The sequence below is a fragment of the Chiloscyllium punctatum genome, chromosome 3 (assembly GCF_047496795.1).
Source record: "Chiloscyllium punctatum isolate Juve2018m chromosome 3, sChiPun1.3, whole genome shotgun sequence".
NCBI lineage: Eukaryota > Metazoa > Chordata > Chondrichthyes > Orectolobiformes > Hemiscylliidae > Chiloscyllium > Chiloscyllium punctatum.
The window spans coordinates 40,627,785-40,648,756 of NC_092741.1; the positions used below are offsets into that span (position 1 = coordinate 40,627,785).

General features: G+C 51.6%; 13 non-coding genes across 13 annotated transcripts; all 13 read right to left on the reverse strand.

Annotated features, from left to right (window-relative positions):
* Positions 1-392: 392 nt before the first annotated feature.
* Positions 393-511, reverse strand: LOC140475716 (5S ribosomal RNA). Its single transcript, XR_011960208.1, has one exon. It is a non-coding gene; the product is annotated as a 5S ribosomal RNA (ribosomal RNA).
* A 1,528-nt stretch (positions 512-2,039) lies between these two features.
* On the reverse strand, positions 2,040-2,158 carry LOC140470609 (5S ribosomal RNA). The gene has a single exon (XR_011956556.1). It is a non-coding gene; the product is annotated as a 5S ribosomal RNA (ribosomal RNA).
* Positions 2,159-3,693: 1,535 nt separating this feature from the next.
* LOC140468513 (5S ribosomal RNA) lies at positions 3,694-3,812 on the reverse strand. The gene has a single exon (XR_011955671.1). It is a non-coding gene; the product is annotated as a 5S ribosomal RNA (ribosomal RNA).
* A 1,531-nt stretch (positions 3,813-5,343) lies between these two features.
* Positions 5,344-5,462, reverse strand: LOC140475717 (5S ribosomal RNA). Its single transcript, XR_011960209.1, has one exon. It is a non-coding gene; the product is annotated as a 5S ribosomal RNA (ribosomal RNA).
* A 1,528-nt stretch (positions 5,463-6,990) lies between these two features.
* On the reverse strand, positions 6,991-7,109 carry LOC140470616 (5S ribosomal RNA). Its single transcript, XR_011956557.1, has one exon. It is a non-coding gene; the product is annotated as a 5S ribosomal RNA (ribosomal RNA).
* Positions 7,110-8,644: 1,535 nt separating this feature from the next.
* On the reverse strand, positions 8,645-8,763 carry LOC140471009 (5S ribosomal RNA). The gene has a single exon (XR_011956840.1). It is a non-coding gene; the product is annotated as a 5S ribosomal RNA (ribosomal RNA).
* A 1,536-nt stretch (positions 8,764-10,299) lies between these two features.
* Positions 10,300-10,418, reverse strand: LOC140470623 (5S ribosomal RNA). The gene has a single exon (XR_011956558.1). It is a non-coding gene; the product is annotated as a 5S ribosomal RNA (ribosomal RNA).
* A 1,539-nt stretch (positions 10,419-11,957) lies between these two features.
* LOC140467408 (5S ribosomal RNA) lies at positions 11,958-12,076 on the reverse strand. Its single transcript, XR_011955447.1, has one exon. It is a non-coding gene; the product is annotated as a 5S ribosomal RNA (ribosomal RNA).
* Positions 12,077-13,611: 1,535 nt separating this feature from the next.
* On the reverse strand, positions 13,612-13,730 carry LOC140471019 (5S ribosomal RNA). The gene has a single exon (XR_011956841.1). It is a non-coding gene; the product is annotated as a 5S ribosomal RNA (ribosomal RNA).
* Positions 13,731-15,266: 1,536 nt separating this feature from the next.
* LOC140469065 (5S ribosomal RNA) lies at positions 15,267-15,385 on the reverse strand. Its single transcript, XR_011955942.1, has one exon. It is a non-coding gene; the product is annotated as a 5S ribosomal RNA (ribosomal RNA).
* Positions 15,386-16,916: 1,531 nt separating this feature from the next.
* On the reverse strand, positions 16,917-17,035 carry LOC140468519 (5S ribosomal RNA). Its single transcript, XR_011955674.1, has one exon. It is a non-coding gene; the product is annotated as a 5S ribosomal RNA (ribosomal RNA).
* Positions 17,036-18,566: 1,531 nt separating this feature from the next.
* On the reverse strand, positions 18,567-18,685 carry LOC140475718 (5S ribosomal RNA). Its single transcript, XR_011960210.1, has one exon. It is a non-coding gene; the product is annotated as a 5S ribosomal RNA (ribosomal RNA).
* Positions 18,686-20,213: 1,528 nt separating this feature from the next.
* On the reverse strand, positions 20,214-20,332 carry LOC140470631 (5S ribosomal RNA). The gene has a single exon (XR_011956565.1). It is a non-coding gene; the product is annotated as a 5S ribosomal RNA (ribosomal RNA).
* Positions 20,333-20,972: the final 640 nt, after the last annotated feature.

Below are 20,972 nucleotides of genomic sequence, written 5' to 3' on the forward strand. Positions count from 1 at the left end.
CATTGAAGAAAGAGTTGGACAGAGCTCTCAAGGATAGTGGAATCAAGGCTTATGGAGATAAGGCAGGAACAGGATACTGATTAAGGATGATCAGCCATGATCATATTGAATGGTGGTGCAGGCTCCAAGGGCAGAATGGCCAACTCCTGCACCTATTGTCTATTGTCCTCCTTTCCTGACTGCCAGCCGCAGACAGCGTGCAGCCCCAATCCCTTTCTTTCCGTCTTTCTTGCTGATTTTGGCAGCGCTCCGCTCTCCTCCCCTCCCTGTCTCCTGCCTGCAGGAGACTGATGCCAGGCACAGCGGCAGCAAAAATAACCTGTCGCTGCATTGCGTGCGTGGCCCAACACGAGTGCAGAGGGGTGACTTGAGCAGCCCCTGCTGGCGGAAAAAGCCTACTGCACCTGGTATTCCCATGCGGTCTCCCATCCAAGTACTAACCAGGCCTGAGTCTGCTTAGCTTCCGAGATCAGACGAGATCGGGCGTTTTCAGACTAGTATGGCCGTAGGCGCTGGCCCCTGCCTTTTCTCCCCACTTCAAGGCGTGCTGGCCAGCCACATTTTCTTTGCTGCTCTTTCTCTTGATCCCCTTTGTTTTTTTATTTCTCTCTTTTCTCTTTGCTCTTCCTCCTCCGTGCGTGCTTCCCTCCCTCCCTCCAGCTAGCCCTTGCCCACCAGGCTCCTGTCGTCTCCCACATCCCCACACAGGCCAACTGCAAGACCTCCCCCTGCTTCATAGGGCTGCAGCCTGCATTCTCTCATCCTTCCACACTCCTCCACGCCTCCATTTCGGAATGGCAGGTAGTGACCAGTGGGGTACCGCAGGGATCAGTACTGGGACCGCAGCTTTTTACAATATATGTTCATGATATAGAAGATGCTATTAGCAATAACATTAGCAAATTTGCTGATGATACTGAGCTGGGTGGCAGGGTGAAATGTGATGAGGATGTTAGGAGATTACCGGGTGACCTGGACAAGTTAGGTGAGTGGTCAGATGCATGGCAGATGCACTTTAATGTGGATAAATGGATGCTTATCCACTTTGGTGGCAAGAACAGGAAGGCAGATTACTACCTAAATGGAATCAATTTCGGTCAAGGGACAGTACCGAGAGATCTGGGGGTTCTTGTACACCACTCAATGAAGGTAAGCATGCAGGTACAGCAGGTAGTGAAGAAGGCTAATAGCATGCTGGCCTTCATAACAAGAGGGATCGAGTACAGAAGCAAAGAGGTTCTTCTGCAGGTGTACAGGGCCCTGGTGAGACCACACCTGGAGTACTGTGTGCAGTTCTGGTCTCCAAATTTGAGGAGAGACATTCTGGCTATTGAGGGAGTGCAGCGTAGGTTGACGAGGTCAATTCCTGGAATGGCGGGATTACCTTACACTGAAAGACTGGAGCGACTGGGCTTGTGTACCCTTGAGTTTAGAAGACTGAGAGGGGATCTGGTTGAGACATATAAGATTATCAAAGGATTGGACACTCTGGCGGCAGGAAACGTGAGTGCCGAAACAGAGGACACAGCTTAAAAATACGGGGTAGACCGTTTAGGACAGAGATGAGGAGAAACGTCTTCACCCAGAGAGTGGTGGCTGTGTGGAATGCTCTGCCCCAGAGGGCAGTGGAGGCCCAGTCTCTGGATTCATTGAAGAAAGAGTTGGACAGAGCTCTCAAGGATAGTGGAATCAAGGCTTATGGAGATAAGGCAGGAACAGGATACTGATTAAGGATGATCAGCCATGATCATATTGAATGGTGGTGCAGGCTCCAAGGGCAGAATGGCCAACTCCTGCACCTATTGTCTATTGTCCTCCTTTCCTGACTGCCAGCCGCAGACAGCGTGCAGCCCCAATCCCTTTCTTTCCGTCTTTCTTGCTGATTTTGGCAGCGCTCCGCTCTCCTCCCCTCCCTGTCTCCTGCCTGCAGGAGACTGATGCCAGGCACAGCGGCAGCAAAAATAACCTGTCGCTGCATTGCGTGCGTGGCCCAACACGAGTACAGAGGGGTGACTTGAGCAGCCCCTGCTGGCGGAAAAAGCCTACTGCACCTGGTATTCCCAGGCGGTCTCCCATCCAAGTATTAACCAGGCCTGAGTCTTCTTAGCTTCCGAGATCAGATGAGATCAGGCGCTTTCAGACTAGTATGGCCGTAGGCGCTGGCCCCTGCCTTTTCTCCCCACTTCAAGGCGTGCTGGCCAGCCACATTTTCTTTGCTGCTCTTTCTCTTGACCCCCTTTGTTTTTTTTTTCTCTCTTTTCTCTTTGCTCTTCATCCTCCGTGCGTGCTTCCCTCCCTCCCTCCCTCCCTCCAGCTAGCCCTTGCCCACCAGGCTCCTGTCGTCTCCCACATCCCCACACAGGCCAACTGCAAGACCTCCCCCTGCTTCATAGGGCTGCAGCCTGCATTCTCTCATCCTTCCACACTCCTCCACGCCTCCATTTCGGAATGGCAGGCAGTGACCAGTGGGGTACCGCAGGGATCAGTACTGGGACCGCAGCTTTTTACAATATATGTTCATGATATAGAAGATGCTATTAGCAATAACATTCGCAAATTTGCTGATGATACTGAGCTGGGTGGCAGGGTGAAATGTGATGAGGATGTTAGGAGATTACCGGGTGACCTGGACAAGTTAGGTGAGTGGTCAGATGCATGGCAGATGCACTTTAATGTGGATAAATGGATGCTTATCCACTTTGGTGGCAAGAACAGGAAGGCAGATTACTACCTAAATGGAATCAATTTCGGTCAAGGGACAGTACCGAGAGATCTGGGGGTTGTTGTACACCACTCAATGAAGGTCAGCATGCAGGTACAGCAGGTAGTGAAGAAGGCTAATAGCATGCTGGCCTTCATAACAAGAGGGATCGAATACAGAAGCAAAGAGGTTCTTCTGCAGGTGTACAGGGCCCTGGTGAGACCACACCTGGAGTACTGTGTGCAGTTCTGGTCTCCAAATTTGAGGAGACACATTCTGGCTATTGAGGGAGTGCAGCGTAGGTTGACGAGGTCAATTCCTGGAATGGCGGGATTACCTTACACTGAAAGACTGGAGCGACTGGGCTTGTGTACCCTTGAGTTTAGAAGACTGAGAGGGGATCTGGTTGAGACATATAAGATTATCAAAGGATTGGACATTCTGGCGGCAGGAAACGTGAGTGCCGAAACAGAGGACACAGCTTAAAAATACAGGGTAGACCGTTTAGGACAGAGATGAGGAGAAACGTCTTCACCCAGAGAGTGGTGGCTGTGTGGAATGCTCTGCCCCAGAGGGCAGTGGAGGCCCAGTCTCTGGATTCATTGAAGAAAGAGTTGGACAGAGCTCTCAAGGATAGTGGAATCAAGGCTTATGGAGATAAGGCAGGAACAGGATACTGATTAAGGATGATCAGCCATGATCATATTGAATGGTGGTGCAGGCTCCAAGGGCAGAATGGCCAACTCCTGCACCTATTGTCTATTGTCCTCCTTTCCTGACTGCCAGCCGCAGACAGCGTGCAGCCCCAATCCCTTTCTTTCCGTCTTTCTTGCTGATTTTGGCAGCGCTCCGCTCTCCTCCCCTCCCTGTCTCCTGCCTGCAGGAGACTGATGCCAGGCACAGCGGCAGCAAAAATAACCTGTCGCTGCATTGCGTGCGTGGCCCAACACGAGTGCAGAGGGGTGACTTGAGCATCCCCTGCTGGCGGAAAAAGACTACTGCACCTGGTACTCCCAGGCGGTCTCCCATCCAAGTACTAACCAGGCCTGAGTCTGCTTAGCTTCCGAGATCAGACGAGATCGGGCGTTTTCAGACTAGTATGGCCGTAGGCGCTGGCCCCTGCCTTTTCTCCCCACTTCAAGGCGTGCTGGCCAGCCACATTTTCTTTGCTGCTCTTTCTCTTGATCCCCTTTGTTTTTTTTTTCTCTCTTTTCTCTTTGCTCTTCCTCCTCCGTGCGTGCTTCCCTCCCTCCCTCCCTCCAGCTAGCCCTTGCCCACCAGGCTCCTGTCGTCTCCCACATCCCCACACAGGCCAACTGCAAGACCTCCCCCTGCTTCATAGGGCTGCAGCCTGCATTCTCTCATCCTTCCACACTCCTCCACGCCTCCATTTCGGAATGGCAGGCAGTGACCAGTGGGGTACCGCAGGGATCAGTACTGGGACCGCAGCTTTTTACAATATATGTTCATGATATAGAAGATGCTATTAGCAATAACATTAGCAAATTTGCTGATGATACTGAGCTGGGTGGCAGGGTGAAATGTGATGAGGATGTTAGGAGATTACCGGGTGACCTGGACAAGTTAGGTGAGTGGTCAGATGCATGGCAGATGCACTTTAATGTGGATAAATGGATGCTTATCCACTTTGGTGGCAAGAACAGGAAGGCAGATTACTACCTAAATGGAATCAATTTCGGTCAAGGGACAGTACCGAGAGATCTGGGGGTTCTTGTACACCACTCAATGAAGGTCAGCATGCAGGTACAGCAGGTAGTGAAGAAGGCTAATAGCATGCTGGCCTTCATAACAAGAGGGATCGAGTACAGAAGCAAAGAGGTTCTTCTGCAGGTGTACAGGGCCCTGGTGAGACCACACCTGGAGTACTGTGTGCAGTTCTGGTCTCCAAATTTGAGGAGACACATTCTGGCTATTGAGGGAGTGCAGCGTAGGTTGACGAGGTCAATTCCTGGAATGGCGGGATTACCTTACACTGAAAGACTGGAGCGACTGGGCTTGTGTACCCTTGAGTTTAGAAGACTGAGAGGGGATCTGGTTGAGACATATAAGATTATCAAAGGATTGGACACTCTGGCGGCAGGAAACGTGAGTGCCGAAACAGAGGACACAGCTTAAAAATACGGGGTAGACCGTTTAGGACAGAGATGAGGAGAAACGTCTTCACCCAGAGAGTGGTGGCTGTGTGGAATGCTCTGCCCCAGAGGGCAGTGGAGGCCCAGTCTCTGGATTCATTGAAGAAAGAGTTGGACAGAGCTCTCAAGGATAGTGGAATCAAGGCTTATGGAGATAAGGCAGGAACAGGATACTGATTAAGGATGATCAGCCATGATCATATTGAATGGTGGTGCAGGCTCCAAGGGCAGAATGGCCAACTCCTGCACCTATTGTCTATTGTCCTCCTTTCCTGACTGCCAGCCGCAGACAGCGTGCAGCCCCAATCCCTTTCTTTCCGTCTTTCTTGCTGATTTTGGCAGCGCTCCGCTCTCCTCCCCTCCCTGTCTCCTGCCTGCAGGAGACTGATGCCAGGCACAGCGGCAGCAAAAATAACCTGTCGCTGCATTGCGTGCGTGGCCCAACACGAGTGCAGAGGGGTGACTTGAGCAGCCCCTGCTGGCGGAAAAAGCCTACTGCACCTGGTATTCCCATGCGGTCTCCCATCCAAGTACTAACCAGGCCTGAGTCTGCTTAGCTTCCGAGATCAGACGAGATCGGGCGTTTTCAGACTAGTATGGCCGTAGGCGCTGGCCCCTGCCTTTTCTCCCCACTTCAAGGCGTGCTGGCCAGCCACATTTTCTTTGCTGCTCTTTCTCTTGATCCCCTTTGTTTTTTTATTTCTCTCTTTTCTCTTTGCTCTTCCTCCTCCGTGCGTGCTTCCCTCCCTCCCTCCAGCTAGCCCTTGCCCACCAGGCTCCTGTCGTCTCCCACATCCCCACACAGGCCAACTGCAAGACCTCCCCCTGCTTCATAGGGCTGCAGCCTGCATTCTCTCATCCTTCCACACTCCTCCACGCCTCCATTTCGGAATGGCAGGTAGTGACCAGTGGGGTACCGCAGGGATCAGTACTGGGACCGCAGCTTTTTACAATATATGTTCATGATATAGAAGATGCTATTAGCAATAACATTAGCAAATTTGCTGATGATACTGAGCTGGGTGGCAGGGTGAAATGTGATGAGGATGTTAGGAGATTACCGGGTGACCTGGACAAGTTAGGTGAGTGGTCAGATGCATGGCAGATGCACTTTAATGTGGATAAATGGATGCTTATCCACTTTGGTGGCAAGAACAGGAAGGCAGATTACTACCTAAATGGAATCAATTTCGGTCAAGGGACAGTACCGAGAGATCTGGGGGTTCTTGTACACCACTCAATGAAGGTAAGCATGCAGGTACAGCAGGTAGTGAAGAAGGCTAATAGCATGCTGGCCTTCATAACAAGAGGGATCGAGTACAGAAGCAAAGAGGTTCTTCTGCAGGTGTACAGGGCCCTGGTGAGACCACACCTGGAGTACTGTGTGCAGTTCTGGTCTCCAAATTTGAGGAGAGACATTCTGGCTATTGAGGGAGTGCAGCGTAGGTTGACGAGGTCAATTCCTGGAATGGCGGGATTACCTTACACTGAAAGACTGGAGCGACTGGGCTTGTGTACCCTTGAGTTTAGAAGACTGAGAGGGGATCTGGTTGAGACATATAAGATTATCAAAGGATTGGACACTCTGGCGGCAGGAAACGTGAGTGCCGAAACAGAGGACACAGCTTAAAAATACGGGGTAGACCGTTTAGGACAGAGATGAGGAGAAACGTCTTCACCCAGAGAGTGGTGGCTGTGTGGAATGCTCTGCCCCAGAGGGCAGTGGAGGCCCAGTCTCTGGATTCATTGAAGAAAGAGTTGGACAGAGCTCTCAAGGATAGTGGAATCAAGGCTTATGGAGATAAGGCAGGAACAGGATACTGATTAAGGATGATCAGCCATGATCATATTGAATGGTGGTGCAGGCTCCAAGGGCAGAATGGCCAACTCCTGCACCTATTGTCTATTGTCCTCCTTTCCTGACTGCCAGCCGCAGACAGCGTGCAGCCCCAATCCCTTTCTTTCCGTCTTTCTTGCTGATTTTGGCAGCGCTCCGCTCTCCTCCCCTCCCTGTCTCCTGCCTGCAGGAGACTGATGCCAGGCACAGCGGCAGCAAAAATAACCTGTCGCTGCATTGCGTGCGTGGCCCAACACGAGTACAGAGGGGTGACTTGAGCAGCCCCTGCTGGCGGAAAAAGCCTACTGCACCTGGTATTCCCAGGCGGTCTCCCATCCAAGTATTAACCAGGCCTGAGTCTTCTTAGCTTCCGAGATCAGATGAGATCAGGCGCTTTCAGACTAGTATGGCCGTAGGCGCTGGCCCCTGCCTTTTCTCCCCACTTCAAGGCGTGCTGGCCAGCCACATTTTCTTTGCTGCTCTTTCTCTTGACCCCCTTTGTTTTTTTTTTCTCTCTTTTCTCTTTGCTCTTCATCCTCCGTGCGTGCTTCCCTCCCTCCCTCCCTCCCTCCAGCTAGCCCTTGCCCACCAGGCTCCTGTCGTCTCCCACATCCCCACACAGGCCAACTGCAAGACCTCCCCCTGCTTCATAGGGCTGCAGCCTGCATTCTCTCATCCTTCCACACTCCTCCACGCCTCCATTTCGGAATGGCAGGCAGTGACCAGTGGGGTACCGCAGGGATCAGTACTGGGACCGCAGCTTTTTACAATATATGTTCATGATATAGAAGATGCTATTAGCAATAACATTCGCAAATTTGCTGATGATACTGAGCTGGGTGGCAGGGTGAAATGTGATGAGGATGTTAGGAGATTACCGGGTGACCTGGACAAGTTAGGTGAGTGGTCAGATGCATGGCAGATGCACTTTAATGTGGATAAATGGATGCTTATCCACTTTGGTGGCAAGAACAGGAAGGCAGATTACTACCTAAATGGAATCAATTTCGGTCAAGGGACAGTACCGGGAGATCTGGGGGTTCTTGTACACCACTCAATGAAGGTCAGCATGCAGGTACAGCAGGTAGTGAAGAAGGCTAATAGCATGCTGGCCTTCATAACAAGAGGGATCGAGTACAGAAGCAAAGAGGTTCTTCTGCAGGTGTACAGGGCCCTGGTGAGACCACACCTGGAGTACTGTGTGCAGTTCTGGTCTCCAAATTTGAGGAGAGACATTCTGGCTATTGAGGGAGTGCAGCGTAGGTTGACGAGGTCAATTCCTGGAATGGCGGGATTACCTTACACTGAAAGACTGGAGCGACTGGGCTTGTGTACCCTTGAGTTTAGAAGACTGAGAGGGGATCTGGTTGAGACATATAAGATTATCAAAGGATTGGACACTCTGGCGGCAGGAAACGTGAGTGCCGAAACAGAGGACACAGCTTAAAAATACGGGGTAGACCGTTTAGGACAGAGATGAGGAGAAACGTCTTCACCCAGAGAGTGGTGGCTGTGTGGAATGCTCTGCCCCAGAGGGCAGTGGAGGCCCAGTCTCTGGATTCATTGAAGAAAGAGTTGGACAGAGCTCTCAAGGATAGTGGAATCAAGGCTTATGGAGATAAGGCAGGAACAGGATACTGATTAAGGATGATCAGCCATGATCATATTGAATGGTGGTGCAGGCTCCAAGGGCAGAATGGCCAACTCCTGCACCTATTGTCTATTGTCCTCCTTTCCTGACTGCCAGCCGCAGACAGCGTGCAGCCCCAATCCCTTTCTTTCCGTCTTTCTTGCTGATTTTGGCAGCGCTCCGCTCTCCTCCCCTCCCTGTCTCCTGCCTGCAGGAGACTGATGCCAGGCACAGCGGCAGCAAAAACAACCTGTCGCTGCATTGCGTGCGTGGCCCAACACGAGTGCAGAGGGGTGACTTGAGCAGCCCCTGCTGGCGGAAAACACCTACTGCACCTGGTATTCCCAGGCGGTCTCCCATCCAAGTACTAACCAGGCCTGAGTCTGCTTAGCTTTCGATATCAGACGAGATCGGGCGTTTTCAGACTAGTATGGCCGTAGGCGCTGGCCCCTTGCCTTTTCTCCCCACTTCAAGGCGTGCTGGCCAGCCACATTTTCTTTGCTGCTCTTTCTCTTGATCCCCTTTGATTTTTTTTTCTCTCTTTTCTCTTTGCTCTTCCTCCTCCGTGCGTGCTTCCCTCCCTCCCTCCCTCCCTCCAGCTAGCCCTTGCCCACCAGGCTCCTGTCGTCTCCCACATCCCCACACAGGCCAACTGCAAGACCTCCCCCTGCTTCATAGGGCTGCAGCCTGCATTCTCTCATCCTTCCACACTCCTCCACGCCTCCATTTCGGAATGGCAGGTAGTGACCAGTGGGGTACCGCAGGGATCAGTACTGGGACCGCAGCTTTTTACAATATATGTTCATGATATAGAAGATGCTATTAGCAATAACATTAGCAAATTTGCTGATGATACTGAGCTGGGTGGCAGGGTGAAATGTGATGAGGATGTTAGGAGATTACCGGGTGACCTGGACAAGTTAGGTGAGTGGTCAGATGCATGGCAGATGCACTTTAATGTGGATAAATGGATGCTTATCCACTTTGGTGGCAAGAACAGGAAGGCAGATTACTACCTAAATGGAATCAATTTCGGTCAAGGGACAGTACCGAGAGATCTGGGGGTTCTTGTACACCACTCAATGAAGGTAAGCATGCAGGTACAGCAGGTAGTGAAGAAGGCTAATAGCATGCTGGCCTTCATAACAAGAGGGATCGAGTACAGAAGCAAAGAGGTTCTTCTGCAGGTGTACAGGGCCCTGGTGAGACCACACCTGGAGTACTGTGTGCAGTTCTGGTCTCCAAATTTGAGGAGAGACATTCTGGCTATTGAGGGAGTGCAGCGTAGGTTGACGAGATCAATTCCTGGAATGGCGGGATTACCTTACACTGAAAGACTGGAGCGACTGGGCTTGTGTACCCTTGAGTTTAGAAGACTGAGAGGGGATCTGGTTGAGACATATAAGATTATCAAAGGATTGGACACTCTGGCGGCAGGAAACGTGAGTGCCGAAACAGAGGACACAGCTTAAAAATACGGGGTAGACCGTTTAGGACAGAGATGAGGAGAAACGTCTTCACCCAGAGAGTGGTGGCTGTGTGGAATGCTCTGCCCCAGAGGGCAGTGGAGGCCCAGTCTCTGGATTCATTGAAGAAAGAGTTGGACAGAGCTCTCAAGGATAGTGGAATCAAGGCTTATGGAGATAAGGCAGGAACAGGATACTGATTAAGGATGATCAGCCATGATCATATTGAATGGTGGTGCAGGCTCCAAGGGCAGAATGGCCAACTCCTGCACCTATTGTCTATTGTCCTCCTTTCCTGACTGCCAGCCGCAGACAGCGTGCAGCCCCAATCCCTTTCTTTCCGTCTTTCTTGCTGATTTTGGCAGCGCTCCGCTCTCCTCCCCTCCCTGTCTCCTGCCTGCAGGAGACTGATGCCAGGCACAGCGGCAGCAAAAATAACCTGTCGCTGCATTGCGTGCGTGGCCCAACACGAGTACAGAGGGGTGACTTGAGCAGCCCCTGCTGGCGGAAAAAGCCTACTGCACCTGGTATTCCCAGGCGGTCTCCCATCCAAGTATTAACCAGGCCTGAGTCTTCTTAGCTTCCGAGATCAGATGAGATCAGGCGCTTTCAGACTAGTATGGCCGTAGGCGCTGGCCCCTGCCTTTTCTCCCCACTTCAAGGCGTGCTGGCCAGCCACATTTTCTTTGCTGCTCTTTCTCTTGACCCCCTTTGTTTTTTTTTTCTCTCTTTTCTGTTTGCTCTTCATCCTCCGTGCGTGCTTCCCTCCCTCCCTCCCTCCCTCCCTCCAGCTAGCCCTTGCCCACCAGGCTCCTGTCGTCTCCCACATCCCCACACAGGCCAACTGCAAGACCTCCCCCTGCTTCATAGGGCTGCAGCCTGCATTCTCTCATCCTTCCACACTCCTCCACGCCTCCATTTCGGAATGGCAGGCAGTGACCAGTGGGGTACCGCAGGGATCAGTACTGGGACCGCAGCTTTTTACAATATATGTTCATGATATAGAAGATGCTATTAGCAATAACATTCGCAAATTTGCTGATGATACTGAGCTGGGTGGCAGGGTGAAATGTGATGAGGATGTTAGGAGATTACCGGGTGACCTGGACAAGTTAGGTGAGTGGTCAGATGCATGGCAGATGCACTTTAATGTGGATAAATGGATGCTTATCCACTTTGGTGGCAAGAACAGGAAGGCAGATTACTACCTAAATGGAATCAATTTCGGTCAAGGGACAGTACCGGGAGATCTGGGGGTTCTTGTACACCACTCAATGAAGGTCAGCATGCAGGTACAGCAGGTAGTGAAGAAGGCTAATAGCATGCTGGCCTTCATAACAAGAGGGATCGAGTACAGAAGCAAAGAGGTTCTTCTGCAGGTGTACAGGGCCCTGGTGAGACCACACCTGGAGTACTGTGTGCAGTTCTGGTCTCCAAATTTGAGGAGAGACATTCTGGCTATTGAGGGAGTGCAGCGTAGGTTGACGAGGTCAATTCCTGGAATGGCGGGATTACCTTACACTGAAAGACTGGAGCGACTGGGCTTGTGTACCCTTGAGTTTAGAAGACTGAGAGGGGATCTGGTTGAGACATATAAGATTATCAAAGGATTGGACACTCTGGCGGCAGGAAACGTGAGTGCCGAAACAGAGGACACAGCTTAAAAATACGGGGTAGACCGTTTAGGACAGAGATGAGGAGAAACGTCTTCACCCAGAGAGTGGTGGCTGTGTGGAATGCTCTGCCCCAGAGGGCAGTGGAGGCCCAGTCTCTGGATTCATTGAAGAAAGAGTTGGACAGAGCTCTCAAGGATAGTGGAATCAAGGCTTATGGAGATAAGGCAGGAACAGGATACTGATTAAGGATGATCAGCCATGATCATATTGAATGGTGGTGCAGGCTCCAAGGGCAGAATGGCCAACTCCTGCACCTATTGTCTATTGTCCTCCTTTCCTGACTGCTAGCCGCAGACAGCGTGCAGCCCCAATCCCTTTCTTTCCGTCTTTCTTGCTGATTTTGGCAGCGCTCCGCTCTGCTCCCCTCCCTGTCTCCTGCCTGCAGGAGACTGATGCCAGGCACAGCGGCAGCAAAAATAACCTGTCGCTGCATTGCGTGCGTGGCCCAACACGAGTGCAGAGGGGTGACTTGAGCAGCCCCTGCTGGCGGAAAACGCCTACTGCACCTGGTACTCCCAGGCGGTCTCCCATCCAAGTACTAACCAGGCCTGAGTCTGCTTAGCTTCCGAGATCAGACGAGATCGGGCGTTTTCAGACTAGTATGGCCGTAGGCGCTGGCCCCTGCCTTTTCTCCCCACTTCAAGGCGTGCTGGCCAGCCACATTTTCTTTGCTGCTCTTTCTCTTGATCCCCTTTGTTTTTTTTTTCTCTCTTTTCTCTTTGCTCTTCCTCCTCCGTGCGTGCTTCCCTCCCTCCCTCCCCCCCTCCAGCTAGCCCTTGCCCACCAGGCTCCTGTCGTCTCCCACATCCCCACACAGGCCAACTGCAAGACCTCCCCCTGCTTCATAGGGCTGCAGCCTGCATTCTCTCATCCTTCCACACTCCTCCACGCCTCCATTTCGGAATGGCAGGCAGTGACCAGTGGGGTACCGCAGGGATCAGTACTGGGACCGCAGCTTTTTACAATATATGTTCATGATATAGAAGATGCTATTAGCAATAACATTAGCAAATTTGCTGATGATACTGAGCTGGGTGGCAGGGTGAAATGTGATGAGGATGTTAGGAGATTACCGGGTGACCTGGACAAGTTAGGTGAGTGGTCAGATGCATGGCAGATGCACTTTAATGTGGATAAATGGATGCTTATCCACTTTGGTGGCAAGAACAGGAAGGCAGATTACTACCTAAATGGAATCAATTTCGGTCAAGGGACAGTACCGAGAGATCTGGGGGTTCTTGTACACCACTCAATGAAGGTCAGCATGCAGGTACAGCAGGTAGTGAAGAAGGCTAATAGCATGCTGGCCTTCATAACAAGAGGGATCGAGTACAGAAGCAAAGAGGTTCTTCTGCAGGTGTACAGGGCCCTGGTGAGACCACACCTGGAGTACTGTGTGCAGTTCTGGTCTCCAAATTTGAGGAGAGACATTCTGGCTATTGAGGGAGTGCAGCGTAGGTTGACGAGGTCAATTCCTGGAATGGCGGGATTACCTTACACTGAAAGACTGGAGCGACTGGGCTTGTGTACCCTTGAGTTTAGAAGACTGAGAGGGGATCTGGTTGAGACATATAAGATTATCAAAGGATTGGACACTCTGGCGGCAGGAAACGTGAGTGCCGAAACAGAGGACACAGCTTAAAAATACGGGGTAGACCGTTTAGGACAGAGATGAGGAGAAACGTCTTCACCCAGAGAGTGGTGGCTGTGTGGAATGCTCTGCCCCAGAGGGCAGTGGAGGCCCAGTCTCTGGATTCATTGAAGAAAGAGTTGGACAGAGCTCTCAAGGATAGTGGAATCAAGGCTTATGGAGATAAGGCAGGAACAGGATACTGATTAAGGATGATCAGCCATGATCATATTGAATGGTGGTGCAGGCTCCAAGGGCAGAATGGCCAACTCCTGCACCTATTGTCTATTGTCCTCCTTTCCTGACTGCCAGCCGCAGACAGCGTGCAGCCCCAATCCCTTTCTTTCCGTCTTTCTTGCTGATTTTGGCAGCGCTCCGCTCTCCTCCCCTCCCTGTCTCCTGCCTGCAGGAGACTGATGCCAGGCACAGCGGCAGCAAAAACAACCTGTCGCTGCATTGCGTGCGTGGCCCAACACGAGTGCAGAGGGGTGACTTGAGCAGCCCCTGCTGGCGGAAAACACCTACTGCACCTGGTATTCCCAGGCGGTCTCCCATCCAAGTACTAACCAGGCCTGAGTCTGCTTAGCTTTCGATATCAGACGAGATCGGGCGTTTTCAGACTAGTATGGCCGTAGGCGCTGGCCCCCTGCCTTTTCTCCCCACTTCAAGGCGTGCTGGCCAGCCACATTTTCTTTGCTGCTCTTTCTCTTGATCCCCTTTGATTTTTTTTTCTCTCTTTTCTCTTTGCTCTTCCTCCTCCGTGCGTGCTTCCCTCCCTCCCTCCCTCCCTCCAGCTAGCCCTTGCCCACCAGGCTCCTGTCGTCTCCCACATCCCCACACAGGCCAACTGCAAGACCTCCCCCTGCTTCATAGGGCTGCAGCCTGCATTCTCTCATCCTTCCACACTCCTCCACGCCTCCATTTCGGAATGGCAGGTAGTGACCAGTGGGGTACCGCAGGGATCAGTACTGGGACCGCAGCTTTTTACAATATATGTTCATGATATAGAAGATGCTATTAGCAATAACATTAGCAAATTTGCTGATGATACTGAGCTGGGTGGCAGGGTGAAATGTGATGAGGATGTTAGGAGATTACCGGGTGACCTGGACAAGTTAGGTGAGTGGTCAGATGCATGGCAGATGCACTTTAATGTGGATAAATGGATGCTTATCCACTTTGGTGGCAAGAACAGGAAGGCAGATTACTACCTAAATGGAATCAATTTCGGTCAAGGGACAGTACCGAGAGATCTGGGGGTTCTTGTACACCACTCAATGAAGGTAAGCATGCAGGTACAGCAGGTAGTGAAGAAGGCTAATAGCATGCTGGCCTTCATAACAAGAGGGATCGAGTACAGAAGCAAAGAGGTTCTTCTGCAGGTGTACAGGGCCCTGGTGAGACCACACCTGGAGTACTGTGTGCAGTTCTGGTCTCCAAATTTGAGGAGAGACATTCTGGCTATTGAGGGAGTGCAGCGTAGGTTGACGAGATCAATTCCTGGAATGGCGGGATTACCTTACACTGAAAGACTGGAGCGACTGGGCTTGTGTACCCTTGAGTTTAGAAGACTGAGAGGGGATCTGGTTGAGACATATAAGATTATCAAAGGATTGGACACTCTGGCGGCAGGAAACGTGAGTGCCGAAACAGAGGACACAGCTTAAAAATACGGGGTAGACCGTTTAGGACAGAGATGAGGAGAAACGTCTTCACCCAGAGAGTGGTGGCTGTGTGGAATGCTCTGCCCCAGAGGGCAGTGGAGGCCCAGTCTCTGGATTCATTGAAGAAAGAGTTGGACAGAGCTCTCAAGGATAGTGGAATCAAGGCTTATGGAGATAAGGCAGGAACAGGATACTGATTAAGGATGATCAGCCATGATCATATTGAATGGTGGTGCAGGCTCCAAGGGCAGAATGGCCAACTCCTGCACCTATTGTCTATTGTCCTCCTTTCCTGACTGCCAGCCGCAGACAGCGTGCAGCCCCAATCCCTTTCTTTCCGTCTTTCTTGCTGATTTTGGCAGCGCTCCGCTCTCCTCCCCTCCCTGTCTCCTGCCTGCAGGAGACTGATGCCAGGCACAGCGGCAGCAAAAATAACCTGTCGCTGCATTGCGTGCGTGGCCCAACACGAGTGCAGAGGGGTGACTTGAGCAGCCCCTGCTGGCGGAAAAAGCCTACTGCACCTGGTATTCCCAGGCGGTCTCCCATCCAAGTACTAACCAGGCCTGAGTCTGCTTAGCTTCCGAGATCAGACGCGATCGGGCGTTTTCAGACTAGTACGGCCGTAGGCGCTGGCCCCTGCCTTTTCTCCCCACTTCAAGGCGTGCTGGCCAGCCACATTTTCTTTGCTGCTCTTTCTCTTGATCCCCTTTGGTTTTTTTTTCTCTCTTTTCTCTTTGCTCTTCCTCCTCCGTGCGTGCTTCCCTCCCTCCCTCCCTCCAGCTAGCCCTTGCCCACCAGGCTCCTGTCGTCTCCCACATCCCCACACAGGCCAACTGCAAGACCTCCCCCTGCTTCATAGGGCTGCAGCCTGCATTCTCTCATCCTTCCACACTCCTCCACGCCTCCATTTCGGAATGGCAGGTAGTGACCAGTGGGGTACCGCAGGGATCAGTACTGGGACCGCAGCTTTTTACAATATATGTTCATGATATAGAAGATGCTATTAGCAATAACATTCGCAAATTTACTGATGATACTGAGCTGGGTGGCAGGGTGAAATGTGATGAGGATGTTAGGAGATTACCGGGTGACCTGGACAAGTTAGGTGAGTGGTCAGATGCATGGCAGATGCACTTTAATGTGGATAAATGGATGCTTATCCACTTTGGTGGCAAGAACAGGAAGGCAGATTACTACCTAAATGGAATCAATTTCGGTCAAGGGACAGTACCGAGAGATCTGGGGGTTCTTGTACACCACTCAATGAAGGTCAGCATGCAGGTACAGCAGGTAGTGAAGAAGGCTAATAGCATGCTGGCCTTCATAACAAGAGGGATCGAATACAGAAGCAAAGAGGTTCTTCTGCAGGTGTACAGGGCCCTGGTGAGACCACACCTGGAGTACTGTGTGCAGTTCTGGTCTCCAAATTTGAGGAGACACATTCTGGCTATTGAGGGAGTGCAGCGTAGGTTGACGAGGTCAATTCCTGGAATGGCGGGATTACCTTACACTGAAAGACTGGAGCGACTGGGCTTGTGTACCCTTGAGTTTAGAAGACTGAGAGGGGATCTGGTTGAGACATATAAGATTATCAAAGGATTGGACATTCTGGCGGCAGGAAACGTGAGTGCCGAAACAGAGGACACAGCTTAAAAATACAGGGTAGACCGTTTAGGACAGAGATGAGGAGAAACGTCTTCACCCAGAGAGTGGTGGCTGTGTGGAATGCTCTGCCCCAGAGGGCAGTGGAGGCCCAGTCTCTGGATTCATTGAAGAAAGAGTTGGACAGAGCTCTCAAGGATAGTGGAATCAAGGCTTATGGAGATAAGGCAGGAACAGGATACTGATTAAGGATGATCAGCCATGATCATATTGAATGGTGGTGCAGGCTCCAAGGGCAGAATGGCCAACTCCTGCACCTATTGTCTATTGTCCTCCTTTCCTGACTGCCAGCCGCAGACAGCGTGCAGCCCCAATCCCTTTCTTTCCGTCTTTCTTGCTGATTTTGGCAGCGCTCCGCTCTCCTCCCCTCCCTGTCTCCTGCCTGCAGGAGACTGATGCCAGGCACAGCGGCAGCAAAAATAACCTGTCGCTGCATTGCGTGCGTGGCCCAACACGAGTGCAGAGGGGTGACTTGAGCAGCCCCTGCTGGCGGAAAAAGACTACTGCACCTGGTACTCCCAGGCGGTCTCCCATCCAAGTACTAACCAGGCCTGAGTCTGCTTAGCTTCCGAGATCAGACGAGATCGGGCGTTTTCAGACTAGTATGGCCGTAGGCGCTGGCCCCTGCCTTTTCTCCCCACTTCAAGGCGTGCTGGCCAGCCACATTTTCTTTGCTGCTCTTTCTCTTGATCCCCTTTGTTTTTTTTTTCTCTCTTTTCTCTTTGCTCTTCCTCCTCCGTGCGTGCTTCCCTCCCTCCCTCCCTCCAGCTAGCCCTTGCCCACCAGGCTCCTGTCGTCTCCCACATCCCCACACAGGCCAACTGCAAGACCTCCCCCTGCTTCATAGGGCTGCAGCCTGCATTCTCTCATCCTTCCACACTCCTCCACGCCTCCATTTCGGAATGGCAGGCAGTGACCAGTGGGGTACCGCAGGGATCAGTACTGGGACCGCAGCTTTTTACAATATATGTTCATGATATAGAAGATGCTATTAGCAATAACATTAGCAAATTTGCTGATGATACTGAGCTGGGTGGCAGGGTGAAATGTGATGAGGATGTTAGGAGATTACTGGGTGACCTGGACAAGTTAGGTGAGTGGTCAGATGCATGGCAGATGCACTTTAATGTGGATAAATGGATGCTTATCCACTTTGGTGGCAAGAACAGGAAGGCAGATTACTACCTAAATGGAATCAATTTCGGTCAAGGGACAGTACCGAGAGATCTGGGGGTTCTTGTACACCACTCAATGAAGGTCAGCATGCAGGTACAGCAGGTAGTGAAGAAGGCTAATAGCATGCTGGCCTTCATAACAAGAGGGATCGAGTACAGAAGCAAAGAGGTTCTTCTGCAGGTGTACAGGGCCCTGGTGAGACCACACCTGGAGTACTGTGTGCAGTTCTGGTCTCCAAATTTGAGGAGACACATTCTGGCTATTGAGGGAGTGCAGCGTAGGTTGACGAGGTCAATTCCTGGAATGGCGGGATTACCTTACACTGAAAGACTGGAGCGACTGGGCTTGTGTACCCTTGAGTTTAGAAGACTGAGAGGGGATCTGGTTGAGACATATAAGATTATCAAAGGATTGGACACTCTGGCGGCAGGAAACGTGAGTGCCGAAACAGAGGACACAGCTTAAAAATACGGGGTAGACCGTTTAGGACAGAGATGAGGAGAAACGTCTTCACCCAGAGAGTGGTGGCTGTGTGGAATGCTCTGCCCCAGAGGGCAGTGGAGGCCCAGTCTCTGGATTCATTGAAGAAAGAGTTGGACAGAGCTCTCAAGGATAGTGGAATCAAGGCTTATGGAGATAAGGCAGGAACAGGATACTGATTAAGGATGATCAGCCATGATCATATTGAATGGTGGTGCAGGCTCCAAGGGCAGAATGGCCAACTCCTGCACCTATTGTCTATTGTCCTCCTTTCCTGACTGCCAGCCGCAGACAGCGTGCAGCCCCAATCCCTTTCTTTCCGTCTTTCTTGCTGATTTTGGCAGCGCTCCGCTCTCCTCCCCTCCCTGTCTCCTGCCTGCAGGAGACTGATGCCAGGCACAGCGGCAGCAAAAATAACCTGTCGCTGCATTGCGTGCGTGGCCCAACACGAGTGCAGAGGGGTGACTTGAGCAGCCCCTGCTGGCGGAAAAAGCCTACTGCACCTGGTATTCCCATGCGGTCTCCCATCCAAGTACTAACCAGGCCTGAGTCTGCTTAGCTTCCGAGATCAGACGAGATCGGGCGTTTTCAGACTAGTATGGCCGTAGGCGCTGGCCCCTGCCTTTTCTCCCCACTTCAAGGCGTGCTGGCCAGCCACATTTTCTTTGCTGCTCTTTCTCTTGATCCCCTTTGTTTTTTTATTTCTCTCTTTTCTCTTTGCTCTTCCTCCTCCGTGCGTGCTTCCCTCCCTCCCTCCAGCTAGCCCTTGCCCACCAGGCTCCTGTCGTCTCCCACATCCCCACACAGGCCAACTGCAAGACCTCCCCCTGCTTCATAGGGCTGCAGCCTGCATTCTCTCATCCTTCCACACTCCTCCACGCCTCCATTTCGGAATGGCAGGTAGTGACCAGTGGGGTACCGCAGGGATCAGTACTGGGACCGCAGCTTTTTACAATATATGTTCATGATATAGAAGATGCTATTAGCAATAACATTAGCAAATTTGCTGATGATACTGAGCTGGGTGGCAGGGTGAAATGTGATGAGGATGTTAGGAGATTACCGGGTGACCTGGACAAGTTAGGTGAGTGGTCAGATGCATGGCAGATGCACTTTAATGTGGATAAATGGATGCTTATCCACTTTGGTGGCAAGAACAGGAAGGCAGATTACTACCTAAATGGAATCAATTTCGGTCAAGGGACAGTACCGAGAGATCTGGGGGTTCTTGTACACCACTCAATGAAGGTAAGCATGCAGGTACAGCAGGTAGTGAAGAAGGCTAATAGCATGCTGGCCTTCATAACAAGAGGGATCGAGTACAGAAGCAAAGAGGTTCTTCTGCAGGTGTACAGGGCCCTGGTGAGACCACACCTGGAGTACTGTGTGCAGTTCTGGTCTCCAAATTTGAGGAGAGACATTCTGGCTATTGAGGGAGTGCAGCGTAGGTTGACGAGGTCAATTCCTGGAATGGCGGGATTACCTTACACTGAAAGACTGGAGCGACTGGGCTTGTGTACCCTTGAGTTTAGAAGACTGAGAGGGGATCTGGTTGAGACATATAAGATTATCAAAGGATTGGACACTCTGGCGGCAGGAAACGTGAGTGCCGAAACAGAGGACACAGCTTAAAAATACGGGGTAGACCGTTTAGGACAGAGATGAGGAGAAACGTCTTCACCCAGAGAGTGGTGGCTGTGTGGAATGCTCTGCCCCAGAGGGCAGTGGAGGCCCAGTCTCTGGATTCATTGAAGAAAGAGTTGGACAGAGCTCTCAAGGATAGTGGAATCAAGGCTTATGGAGATAAGGCAGGAACAGGATACTGATTAAGGATGATCAGCCATGATCATATTGAATGGTGGTGCAGGCTCCAAGGGCAGAATGGCCAACTCCTGCACCTATTGTCTATTGTCCTCCTTTCCTGACTGCCAGCCGCAGACAGCGTGCAGCCCCAATCCCTTTCTTTCCGTCTTTCTTGCTGATTTTGGCAGCGCTCCGCTCTCCTCCCCTCCCTGTCTCCTGCCTGCAGGAGACTGATGCCAGGCACAGCGGCAGCAAAAATAACCTGTCGCTGCATTGCGTGCGTGGCCCAACACGAGTACAGAGGGGTGACTTGAGCAGCCCCTGCTGGCAGAAAAAGCCTACTGCACCTGGTATTCCCAGGCGGTCTCCCATCCAAGTATTAACCAGGCCTGAGTCTTCTTAGCTTCCGAGATCAGATGAGATCAGGCGCTTTCAGACTAGTATGGCCGTAGGCGCTGGCCCCTGCCTTTTCTCCCCACTTCAAGGCGTGCTGGCCAGCCACATTTTCTTTGCTGCTCTTTCTCTTGACCCCCTTTGTTTTTTTTTTCTCTCTTTTCTCTTTGCTCTTCATCCTCCGTGCGTGCTTCCCTCCCTCCCTCCCTCCCTCCAGCTAGCCCTTGCCCACCAGGCTCCTGTCGTCTCCCACATCCCCACACAGGCCAACTGCAAGACCTCCCCCTGCTTCATAGGGCTGCAGCCTGCATTCTCTCATCCTTCCACACTCCTCCACGCCTCCATTTCGGAATGGCAGGCAGTGACCAGTGGGGTACCGCAGGGATCAGTACTGGGACCGCAGCTTTTTACAATATATGTTCATGATATAGAAGATGCTATTAGCAATAACATTCGCAAATTTGCTGATGATACTGAGCTGGGTGGCAGGGTGAAATGTGATGAGGATGTTAGGAGATTACCGGGTGACCTGGACAAGTTAGGTGAGTGGTCAGATGCATGGCAGATGCACTTTAATGTGGATAAATGGATGCTTATCCACTTTGGTGGCAAGAACAGGAAGGCAGATTACTACCTAAATGGAATCAATTTCGGTCAAGGGACAGTACCGAGAGATCTGGGGGTTCTTGTACACCACTCAA